This window comes from Lagenorhynchus albirostris, chromosome 10 (assembly GCF_949774975.1).
Source record: "Lagenorhynchus albirostris chromosome 10, mLagAlb1.1, whole genome shotgun sequence".
Classification (NCBI taxonomy): Eukaryota; Metazoa; Chordata; class Mammalia; order Artiodactyla; family Delphinidae; genus Lagenorhynchus; species Lagenorhynchus albirostris.
The window spans coordinates 102,645,817-102,658,556 of NC_083104.1; the positions used below are offsets into that span (position 1 = coordinate 102,645,817).

The following is a 12,740-nucleotide window of genomic DNA, read 5'->3' on the forward strand; positions in this document are numbered from 1 at the left end:
CTAATGATGTTGAGCATCTTTTCTTGGGCTCATTGGCCATTTGTACACCTTCTTTGGTGAAATGTCTATGCAAGTCCTTTGCCCATTGTTTAATTGGGTTGTTTGTTGTTGAATGATAAGAGTTCTTTATACATTCTGGGTAGTATCAGATACATAATTTGCAAATATTTTCTCCCATTCTGTAGGTTGCCTTTCACTATTTTTTGGCCCTATTTCTCTAAAAACAATTGACCAGAGTTTTTTCTTAGTTCCTTTCTATTGTTACTTCTACCTTGCTGCTGAGTTCCCAAGGAAAAGAACTTGGAGGTGGTTTGGAGGCACAGGCAGGGAACGTGTTCAGGGAACATGTTGGGTGTCTGAATATTTTCAGGTTTCTGTGGACATTTTGGGGTGAGTAGATGTTTTGTGTTTTCAAGGTGTCTTTTGTCTCCAACTGAAGATCGTCCAAACTCTGAAATCTCATGAGGCAATTTTATGGTTTTTCTCAAACATAACTAAAAGACACTGACCCCTGCTAGCTTCATTATGAAATGAGCTATTGTGTTGATTTCCTAACAAAACCCCTGCTTTCTGAGAACTTTCACTTCCTGTGGTGCTTTGGGACGGTCTGCTGCTTGTCGACAGTGATCAATCTTGATTCCTCAAAAGCTGTGGCTGGAATTCTAATGACGACATATTATGAATTGGCTTTTTGCATTAATAAGTCTTAAGTGGATATTGTCCCAACAAAATGGTAATCTGGAGATTAGATTCAAATAAAAACTCTTTGTGATTAAATAGGTTTTTGATGTTAAATGGCCAGTCATGCCATGAATAACTGACTCATCAAAAATGAGAACAGGGCTTCCCCGGTGGCGCAGTGGTTAAGAATCCGCCTGCCACTGCAGGGGACACGGGTTCGAGCCCTGGTCCGAGAAGATCCCACATGCCGCGAAGCAATGAAGCCCGTGCACCACAACTACCGAGCCTGCGCTCTAGAGGCAGTGTGCAGCAACTACTGAGTCCGTGCGCCACAACTACTGAAGCCCGCGTGCCTAGAGCCCGTGCTCCGCAACAAGAGAAGCCACCGCAATGAGACGCCCGCGCACCGCAACGAAGAGTAGCCCCCGCTCACCGCAACTAGAGAAAGCCCACGCGCAGCAACGAAGACCCAACACAGCCAAAAATAAATAAATAATTTTTTTAAAAATGAGAACAAAAGCTTCTCACATTTTAACTAAGATTTAGTTGACAACCAAATACTGGCAACTTTAACATGCTTTTCAAAATTACTTTTGCATGTAATACTTGGACCCAAGCAAAGCTTGAGCTCCCTCTCTCCACCCCAAACCAGTCAGAGCATCTTGGCAACCGTATGATTAGAGTTATTAGGCTCTCATGGTACACAGTGATGTAGATGGGTGAAAGTTTGCTTAAAAATTAGAAGGAAAAGGTACTTTCAAGATTGTACCACTGGAATTGCAAATATAATTAAGCCAAAATTCTGTTCTATGACTTTTCTTCCTACTTTATCTATGACTCAGTAATGAACCTTGGGTGAGGGAATGTGAACTGACTGCTCCCTGCTACTCGAGGACAAGCTAAAAGGGCACTTAATATTTCTGGGTAATTATTAGAAATAAGAATAGTATGGGGTAATGCCCATTAGCACTTACAGAGCACTTACTGTGTTCTATCAGTATGGAAGGTTCTTTACATGGATTAACTGACTTAATCCCAACAGCACCATAATGCAGTTCCTACTGTTATTTCCATTTTACAGATGAGAAAACTGAGGTCCAAAGAGTCTAGTTAAGATGCAAAGCAGTCTGGCTCCAGAGCCCACCTTTAACTATGATAATGAGTTAAAGAGAAGTATCCCCAATGATAGGGCTAAAAGCGGGTGTAGGGAAGTAGGAGGTTATTCATTTTTCATAAGATTAAAAAAAACCCCGTAAATCAAAACCACAAACTGTATAAAAATGGAGTCTATTTCGCAAGGAGCTGAGAATTGAAGGCGTGCTGAGATGAGCACCTCTTTGTATCCTCTGTTCAGCTTTGCAGGCAGCAGCAAACAACAGCAATGACCATAGAACGAACTCTGCCCCCCTGTAAGGGTACCAGAGTAGCCTTCGAAGCACATTAACGCGATTCAAAGTACATATACAGCACACCTGTGTCTGCATGCATCTTGGTTGGCCCTTAATTCAAGCCTGCTTTCCAATGTCTTTTACTTTCTTGCTAATGTCCTTTGACACGTAAAAATGTTTAATTTTGATGAAATCCAATTTATTTATTTTATTTATTTTTGTTGTTTTTGCTTTGAGCTTTTGGTGTCATATCTAAGAGCCCATTGCCAAACCCAAGGTCATGAACATTTACTCCTATGTTTTCTTCTAACAATTGTATAGTTCTAGCCTTGTATTTAGGTTGTTGATCAATTCTGAGTTATTTTTGTATGTGGTGTGAAGTAAGGGTAGAACTTCATCCTTGTGAGTGGGAATCCAGTTGTCCCAGCATCTTCCATGGAAGAGAATATTCTTTACCGCATTGAATGGACTTGGCACCCTTATCAAAATCAACTGACTATAAATGTTTTAAACGAGGTTTCTTTTTTTCATTTTCACAAGATGATCATGTTTTTTTTTTTCTCTTTATACTATTCATGTGATGTATGACAGTGATAGATTTTCTTACGTTGAACCACCCTTGCATTCTTGGACTAAATCCCACTTGGTCATGATGTATAATCCTGTTAATATCTTGTTGGATGCAATTTGCTAGTATTTTGTTGAGGATTTTTGCATCAATATTCATAAGGAATATTATCCTGCAGTTTTATTTTCTTGTGATGTCTTTGTCTTGCTTTGATATCAGGGTATGAGTTCAGAAGTCCTCCCTCCTCTTTAATTTTCTAGAAGAATTTGAGAAGGCTCAGTGTTAGAATTCACCAGTGGGCTACCTGGTCCTGGACTTTTCTTTGTTGAGAGGTTTTCTTTTTTCTTTTTTTTGAAAAGTTAACATTAAACTGAGATACTTGGTTTGCGGGGAGTCATCGAGGGGAATCTGGGGAATTAAGGATTATGTATAATTTAATTCAGGCCCACACCACCACGTAATGATATGTTGTAACAGTTTCTTAATTTATTTCCCTGCAATAGACTTTCCTATATTCTGGCCATTCCAAATGTCATGGGTAATTATGTTTTCTAAATCATTTCTTTTCTCTGTCACACAATACTCAGAAAGCTTGACTGTCTTCCTATTGCTTGTAGAATTAATTTAAAAAATTTTAGCCTTGCACTCAGTCTTCCCTTTGACTGTTTCTCACCTAAGCTCTAAAGGAACTGCTTCTCCTGCCCTCGTGGGAACTATGTTCCAGGGAAACTGGTTTATTCATTCTCACGTCCGTACCTACTTCCTTCTGGTTAAACCTGAAGTAGGGAAGTGTTCAGAGCAAAGCCCTACCAATTATAAGCTGTGATATTGAGCAATCATCCCAAAGGCACCTGTGTGCATTTTTAATTCATGTTAGGCTTTTTAAATAAAGAGGCTTTAAGTGGAGACGATTCTGCTGATGTTACATGCTCTACCTCAGTGCAAATGTATATTGCCTGTGTTTTTCCCAGACCTTAGGGACAGTAGATTATAGTCACGCTCTGCTAACCTCGTTTGTTCCAGGAAAAAGTAGAACAATTTCAGAGCAATATCATGGCCAACCATCTGCTGGTCCAAGTGAGCAATCTGGAAATCATGTTAGGTCCCCCTCCCCCCCCGCAACAACCCCCAGGACCTGCCTGAGTTCTTCTTAACCAGCTCTCCCTTCCATGCCCTCCACCCCCGGCCACAGCCCTGCTCACCACCTGCCACCTTTCACCTGAAGCATGGCGGCCCAGATACTCCCGACCTCTGCATCCCATCTGTCTGCGTTGCTGCAGAGCCGTTTTCCCGATGCATAACTCTGCTTCCGTGACCCCACAGCTCGGAATTCTTCAGGGACTCTCCGCAGCCTGTAAGATAAAACACGAATTTATTGGCCTGACAGATGAGGCCCTTCATAGGTGTCCAGCCTGAACTGCCTCATGTTTAGTGGTCCAGCAATAGTAGGTTATCTGCCTCCTCAACCATGAGCCCTTTGGTGAGTTTCCCCATCCCTAGTTTGGAATTCTCTCCTCCTGGGTGTCCCCTGGGCTCATCCTCATTCTTCAGATCTCAGCTGAGTGTCATGGATTCTGGGACCCCTTCTTAACGCCCCAGCCAGACTTCTAGCTGCTTCTCCTTTTCCTGCCCCTCAGGCTTAGCGTCATTACAGCACATACCACGTCAACTGTCATTTATTTGCATATCCGTATAAGGAAAAACCTCAGTTCAGTCTTTTCCCGAATAGAGAATAACCCGGTTCTTCCCTCCCATGTTTCTCTTCTTTATTTCTCGTACAAAGCACCTCACTTCTGACGCTTCTGGTCACCAAATGTGTGGGAGGTTTTCCCACACCACACCAAGCAATTCCCATGACACCAGCTGGGTGTCCTGCAATTTAAGTCAATTCTAACACTGTGTACCTGGAGACAGCGTCAGATCCCACAGGTTAAGGGCTCAGCCCCCAAGGCTGCTCCCTGTCCCACAGATGACGGTCACAAGTCCCCAAGTTACCCGCACCTTCTGTAGGATTTGGCTACAAATCAGAGGTTCCCACGACCCCCTCCTCAGGGTGGGTTAATTTGTTGCAGTGCCTCAAAGAATTCAGGGAAACACGAACGTTTACCAGTTTATGAAAGGATATAGTAAAGGACAGATGAAGAGATGCACAGGGCGAGGTCTGGGAGGGTCCTGAGCGCAGGAGCCTCTGTCCCCCTGGAGTTGGGGTGCGTCACCCCCCTCCGTGTGGCTGTGCTCACCCACCTGGAAGCTCTCTGAACCCCACGCTAGTGGGATTTTACGTACGGAGGCTTCCTCACGTGGGCATGATCCATTATTAATTCCATTTTTCAGATCTTCTCCCTTCTCAAGAGAATGTGGGGTGGTGGGGCTGAAGATTCCAAGCTTCTAATCACGGGTGGGTCTTTCCAGTGAGCAGCCCTCAACCAGGAGCCCGCCCAGAGTCACCTCATTAGAACAAAAGACACTCCTATCACCCAGGATATTACCAGGGTTTCAGGAGCTCTGTGTCAGGAACGGGGATCAAAGACCAAATATTAGAACAAGAGATGCTCCTCGTGTTCTCATCACTTAGGAAATTACAAGGGCTCCGGAGCCCTGTGCCAGGAACCGGTGGCAGACTCCAGTGCACATTTTTTCTATTATCTCACAATATCTATCTGGTATCGTGAGGCCAGGGACCGCGTCCCCTACCACGACGTCTCCAGACCCTAGTGTAACTCCTGGTCTATAGAGTAGGTGCTCAATAAAAGTTTGTGGAATGAATAAACAGTCACAGCACCAGCTAGTGCGTCACGGTTGCCATTTCATGCATGCTGGGTGGTTCAGGTAATAAAGTTATTAAAGGCGATGCGCAAACATCAAGTTTCGCCAGGAATAACGCCGTAGATGACCCCAGGACCTGGCCGTGGTGCTGCTCAGACAGCCCACAGGAGGAGAGCGCCCCAGGGTCCTCGTGCAGGTCTCACGTTGCCTTGGAGGTGGGATGGCCCTGGGAAGAGAGAGGAAGCATGTGTGCTGGTGGCAGTTGGGGTCGGGGAGGGGAAGGCGGCAGAATGACAGAGGGGCGGATGATGGAGCCCCTCCCTCGACCCTTGCCCTTCTTCCTGATGAGGGGCTGAGGTCCTCTACCTCAGGCTGGATGGGAGTCTAGAATATGCTGGAACCACTTGCTTTGTTTAAAAAGGACAATGTTCTGACCACCCTCCCCACGCAGGAATAATGAAAATGCATATCTCATGTCCCTTTTGGCTTTTGTCCTGTGACTGCTGTAAAACATGAATGAACGGAAACCTGTTAAACAGAGTCGGGAGACCAGCAGGGGGCGCTCTTACCCCTGCACTGACAGATCAGCTCAACAGAAGAAAGACTCCCACTCTTTCCCTCCAGGACTCAGCCAATGAAAGGCTGCGGCTCTGTTTACTAAGCCCGCCTCCTCCCTTGTCCCGCCTATAAGTGTCTCCTTCCTCTGCCGCGTGGGCACTTGCACGTGGCTGCCGTGGTTGAGCCCCCGAATTGCAATTCTCTGCTGATCCTGAATACACGCATCTTTGCTGGAGAAAACCTGGCCATCTATTTGCTTCAGGTCAACGTACCCAAGCCTGCGTTTTGCAATCAAACCCCCTGCCCTTTGTGGGAAACCCAGTGAGTCTTCAAGGGCATCCCACTCCCCGAGCACTAAGCCTGGCCGAGAAGGCACCCTCCTGGATCTCCAAGGCCACTGCTCTGTAAAGCAGGTCCCATTCCAGCCCCCGTGCCATGGGGGCAGCAGCTGGGGGGTCTTGGTGCTCCCCAGGCAGCACAGACTGGCTGAAAGTGGCCTCGTGACAGCTGAGCCCTGCTCGCCACAGTTTCTTTTTTGTTTGCTTGTTTAGTTTGAGCAGCTTCGTCGCCACAGGGCCCCATCAGGACTGCTCTGGTCAAGCCACTAGGTCTGCTAATTTGGCATCTGAGGAGGCAGTTCTTGAGTTCCTCATGCAGATTCATCCAGCTCCCTTCAGCAGTGACCTGGGGCCTCAGGGCAAGGCTGCCAGGGTCAGCTGCACCCTCGCATACCCTATCCCAGACAGCAGGTTCTGGTTCATCTCGCTCTGCGTTGCATTGTGAAATGGATCTCCCAGGTGATTCCCGACCAGATGAGAAAGTCAGCTTCTCTAGATGAGAAAAAAGAGAGAGAGAAAAAGTGAGAGAGCGAGCGAGAGAAACCTCTATTCAGGTACTTAACTATATCTTAAAAATTTATGATGAGGAATATTAAAAAAACTCAAGTAACAAGATTCTCTTAATTTAACTCAGATTTTAAGTGACAGTATAATTGCAAAATAATTGAATAAAGTAAAATGACTGAAACCCAGATTCTGAAGAACATCTTCCAGGTTTCAGGTCATTCACAGCATAGATGAGCCCCCTCTAAGCCTTGCAGAGCCTCACCTCTGGGCACCTGTCCTTCAGGTGCTGGGTTAACGTGTCAGGCTGGAAAATGCAACTTTCAGCTGAGCCATTAGATGAAAGACCTAAATAACACAAATACTTATCAAGCTCGAAATAAGCAGCGTTGCTTTGCTTCACTATTGTCCTCTGGACAGAACAATCATTTTTCAGTTTAGAGTTTCCTTTAAATCAATTTCCTAAGTTCCTAGTACCTTATGGTTGTTTCTGATTGTCGCTCTTTGGAAAGCAAATGACGTGCTCAGCTCTGTTCCGTCCTTAAAACACACACCTTCCTTCCAGCTTACCTGCAGCTCTGGCCAGCACTCTCTCCCCCTCCCAAAGAGCTACCTCCACACCTCTCCGTGCCCGGATCCCACGCACCCTGGTGTTTGTCCCACTGTCACTGAGGGGACTGCTGACCTGCAGCGAGAAGCTGCCTCTTCCCGTCCTCACTCTCTGCTTCCTCCAGGACCAGCAGCTGATGCTATACCTACCGGCCCTGCTTCCCACAGCCCAGCGTCTTCCTGTCCCCCCCTCCATCTTCCTGGCTGTGGGCCAGCACAACCCGCGCACGGCTTCCAGCACCTTCATCCCGTACCTGAGTCTGTTCCTACCGTCTCCTGGACACCTTCACCATGAGCCCCTTCTGACTCAAACCAATTCTTTATCTGACCTTCCCCTCTCCTCCCCTCATATTCTCTCAGGTAATTACATCACCTTGAATCCAATTATCCGAGTTGGGTAATTGGAACTCCACTCTTTCCCTGGTCCCTCCCCGCAGGCCACCTGGTCATCAGATCCTGCGATTTCTGCCCCCTCATCAGCCCCGGCCTCCCCAGCATTACCGCCGGTGGGTTGAGGCCCACCTGCCTGTGCTCATGTCCCTGAGGGCCACTCCTAAGTGGCCCTGCTACTCCTTGCTCTGCGTCCAACCCATCCCAAGGGCAGTGCTAGAGTCAGGTGAAAAGGGAGGGAGGGAAGGAAACGAATGAGTGAATAAAAGAATGAGTCATGTTACTCCTTCAGTTAGAATCCTACAACGGTTCCTCATTGCTTGACAGATAAGACCCCAGTTCCTCAGGACGGCCTCGGGGCTTTTTCCAGTCCAGCCCAGCCCAGCCCGACCCTTTCAACCCTACTTGGCCTCACCTTGGCCACTCCCCGGCCCACATCCTGTACCCCACCCTGAAAGCACCTCCCGGGAGCCCTTTCACACACTCCCGGGAGTGACCCTGCCTGGGCGGCTCCTCTTCCTCTCTCCACCTGGACAGTCACCCCTCCCCCAAGACCCAGCTCCCCTGACACCCCCGTGAATCTGTCCCAAGCCCCACGGCATCATCGCTGGCTCCGTCCTTCTGTTCCCACCATGCTGTGTGCGTGCCCATCAGAGCCGCCGCCCACTACACTGAGACACAATCTCTTTTTCCCATCCATCTGAAGGGCGAGAAGGGAAAGGACCGTGCTTTATTCCTCAACTCCATTATGACCTGATACAGTACTCAGTACAATAAATGTCTAACACATGGAGTTTGGGGTTTTCCAGCTCTGCTACCTCGTGGGGCTTCAAGGGTATGAAGGTGCTATGAGTCCAAGCATCTGAATGTGAAAGGTGGTTTCTGGTTTGAAAAAAAAAGGAAGTCACTGGGGACTTCCCTGGTGGCACAGTGGTTAAGAATCCGCCTGCCAATGCAGGGGACACGGGTTCGAGCCCTGGTCCAGGAAGATCCCACATGCTGCGGAGCAACTAAGCCCACATGCCACAACTACTGAAGCCCACGCGCCTAGAGCCCGCGCTCTGCAACGAGAAGCCACTGCAGTGAGAAGCCCGCGCACCTCAACAAAGAGTAGCCCCCGCTTGCTGCAACTAGAGAAAGCCAGCACGCAGCAACGAAGACCCAACGCAGCCAAAAAAAAAAAGATATGAAGAGCTAAGTATCATAGGTTGCTGACAGAACATGCTCTATGTCATTTGGAGGACTTCTGTTGTTTGTAGGAAACATTGCAGTGTTCACTGTCTCTACGGAAACCGGATAGATGTAGATAGTTGCCTGGAACTTATTTTATGCCCCTGTTTGGAGAGCAGAGGTTCTAGCTAGCCCTGGACCAGCCTCAGAGTTTTGCATTATAGATGTGTGGTAAATATCCATGTAATTAGCTTGGGTTAGTAAGCAATTGACCTAATCATGGATGGTTTAACCCATTAGGGTAAGTTTTTGTTGCTTATCTAAGGCCCCAGTTGCCTATTTAGAGACGACCTTTCTTGGCTCATTCACTGTGGTCTGATTTCTAAAAGACGTGGCTAAGTCAATCCAAATCCATCCCTACCACGCACGTGAAGCAGAAACGCTCTTTACGTTTTGCAAGTCAGTCAATCCACGCAATACTGAGAAATGCACGTGGAATGCATTAATGACACAAGAGTCACAGTGAGAGGCCCAGAGTTAGGAGAGGACCACCCTCTCCTCCTTTTGTGTTGGAGCTGAAATGTCAGCAGGACAAATGCACTGGCTAAGGGAGATGTTTACTGGCTGCTCTGTGGTCGGGTCGTGCGTGAGTTGCTGCGTGTGCTCTAATGTCAAAACTGACTTGTGTTAAATGACCTGGATACGGGTCACAACATGCTTTTTGAGTGTTTTGTCCAACAAATTATTTCCAACATTTGAAAGAAGGATTATTTTCAAAACTAAAACACAATGAAAGAAAACATTGACCTGTAACAATCCCAAATTCATAAATAAAATGAGCTGTGTTTAGAAACCATGATCAAGATTTCGTTCATCTCTGTTTCCACATGACTGACTGTAAATGCAGACTGCTTGATCCACACCGGAAAGGCTCTGTTTCCTTTTATCTTACAGTGAGTACTGAAGTCCTTTGAAATGGACTTCAAACCAGTTCCCCATCCAGGGACATTTGGGGAAAGAAAATGCCATTTTATTGCTGAGTGAAGGCCAGATGTTCTGTCAGCGTTGGCAGCAGGGACCAATTAGCTGGGATCAGAAAGAAAACGGCATTCTCTGGAGTCATTTTTGTTGACATCATTGTTATATCTGAGGTGAATTCTGTAAACATTAGACACCAGTGAATCACCAAGTCCTACTGAGCAATAACTGTGTGCGTCCTTCTGCAAACAGGCTGGGGTGCTCTTTCCTCACCATTGACCCCCCCAAACTCAGCTTCCAAGACAATTACCATGGCTCATTCTGTGAGTGAAGGTCCAAACACGGAAAAGCCTTGAGGGAAACGAAGATGCGGGTGAGACGCAGGAGTTCCTTGCCTTTCCATCCTCCTCGTGGCCTGTGGTCCAGAGAGAGTGTGACACTCTCCATCGGCGAGTTAATGACTGAACAACAGGAATCAGGAAGAGCGGAGAAAAAGCACGGAAGCGCTCTGAGGAACGGTGGAGTGATGACCTTTAGATCTTCAGCCGTGAGGCTCTGGAGCCTGTTTGCCAGGGGTCTTGTTTAAAGAATGCCAGCAACCTCTTCCCTCTGTAAATCAGTGGCTAATGGGGGGGGGTGGAAATCTCGTAAGCATTTCCAGTGAAACCACATCAAGCTGGTGTTTCATGCTTGGTTAGAGACAATTGAGACCCAGGCCTTTGTCACACACGACCTGTGATCGGAGTAGTTCTTCAATTGTGTGCTCACATCATCTATTTTTAAATATCTGATTACTTTTGGGTTTGATTCTGTTTTTCATTAAAAGCCTGTTAAGATATTAAGTTATGAAAATGTGATAAATATGCATTCGACAACTTTATGCTAAGAGAAATCTTTCTAGAAGGATACTGAGCCTAGGATTTTTAGCCTACATAATTTGGAAACAGTTCTCCAACCTAATTTGAATCCAGACAGGGTGGTAGAGAATACTGGTCTACAGAACCCCTGCCTAGGTCTCCCTGCCAAGTAAACCTATTTTTATTTATTTTTTATTTTTTTAATTTTTTATCTTTTTGCGGTACGTGGGCCTCTCACCGCTGCGGTCTCTCCCACTGCGGAACACAGGCTCCGGACGCGCAGGCTCAGCGGCCATGGCTCACGGGCCCAGCCGTTCCGCAGCACGTGGGATCCTCCCGGAGCGGGGCACGAACCCGCGTCCCCTGCATCGGCAGGCAGACTCTCAACCACTGCTCCACCAGGGAAGCCGAAACCTATTTTTAGAAAAAGCAAATGAGGTTAGGAATGACTTGTTCTTTTGTGGAGTCACGCTGGCTTCCTGTGCTTATTTTTTTTATTTTCTAGGTATTAACATACTAAAATGTAGGTAGGTTAAGTAATTTACTCTATCAGAGGTATTAGCCACTGCAATCAAACAGGAGAAAACAGTCAGAGACATAAAAATTGGAGGAAGAAATACAACTATCTCTATTTGCAGGTGATATAATATAGCTGTAGGACTCAAGGACTCAAAAGAATCAATTAAAAAAAAACTCATCCAAATAGTAAGAAAATTCAGTAAGGCAGCAAGTTATAAAGTTAACACATAAAAACAATGTTCTCCTATTCAAACAGAAGCCAGTTGTAAAACATAATGGAAGAAACGTGCTTACTTATAATATCACCGGAAAGATAAAATAACTAGGAGTAAACTAAATAATAAATATGCCAATTTTCTATGAAGAAACCTTCAACAGTCCTGAAAAACAAAAAAATATATTTGAGTAAATAGACAGAGCCTGTTCTCAGCTGTGCAGGGGACCGTCAGAGTTTCCCTTCTACTTGTCTGGGTTCTTTGGCTGGTCTAATAGTTGAATTGACATAAGATAGATTAACAGAAGAAAGACAAATTTAGTTTCATATATGGGAGTCCCATGAAAATATAAGACCCAAAGACAGACAGGCAGTTGAGGCTTATATGCCATCCTGAGCTAAGGAATGGGGTGGGGCGGGGCTTCACGGGGCGGGGCGTGGGGGCATTCACTGGACCGTAAGGAGAGCAGATGTCTGCCCCACTGTGCAGGTAAGTCTTTCAGGTGAAAAGTTATCTCTGGTCACAGCTCTCTTTCTGGGCTAGGCCCCCTATCTACATTCTTTTAGGCAGTTAAGGGAGAGGTTAAAGGTTTTCCTGAGTCTGCTGGGTCTTGGTTGCCTTCTGCTCAAAATAATGCACACGCCAGGGGGGCACATTTTGGGGTGGCATGTTCTGCTCCCCTTCAGAGAGGACAGCTAAATCAGGAAGCAATGTTAATTCACCACAGGTAAACTCAGTATGATTCTAACAAATATACCAGCACTTTTTTTTTTTTAGAGTTAGACAAGTTGACTCTCAAGTTCATATGGGAAAATAAAGAAGCAGAGAAAGCCAGGAAAACCCTGAAAGAGAGGAGCGATGAGGAGACTGCCCCGCACCAGGTAGCGACTCGCATCAGGAAAGCTCTGTAGTTGAAAGAGTGACAGATGTGGCTGGATATAACGTTCAGAGCCAGGCATATACAGAAACAGGATATGGGTCCAGAAACGTGCAGACAGCTATTTGGTGTGTAATAAAGGTGGCCTGTCAAATCATCAGTGAAAATACAGCCTTTGTAACAAATGGAGTTGGAACAACCGGAAAGCCATTTGAAAGAGTAAAAGTTGGATCTACATTTCCCAAACACCAGGATCAGCTCTAAATGGATCAGCAGTCTAAATGTAAAAAACAAAACAAAACAGAAAAACAGGGGCTTCCCT

At 46.3% G+C, this 12,740-nt stretch overlaps 1 long non-coding RNA gene across 1 annotated transcript; it reads right to left on the reverse strand.

Annotated features, from left to right (window-relative positions):
• Nucleotides 1–2,902: 2,902 nt before the first annotated feature.
• LOC132527768 (uncharacterized) lies at nucleotides 2,903–12,704 on the reverse strand. Its single transcript, XR_009543082.1, has 6 exons — nucleotides 11,621–12,704; nucleotides 10,261–11,221; nucleotides 7,069–7,151; nucleotides 4,882–6,791; nucleotides 3,840–3,989; nucleotides 2,903–3,045 (listed from the first exon to the last, which is right to left on the reverse strand). It is a non-coding gene; the product is annotated as an uncharacterized LOC132527768 (long non-coding RNA).
• Between the last annotated feature and the right edge of the window lie 36 nt (nucleotides 12,705–12,740).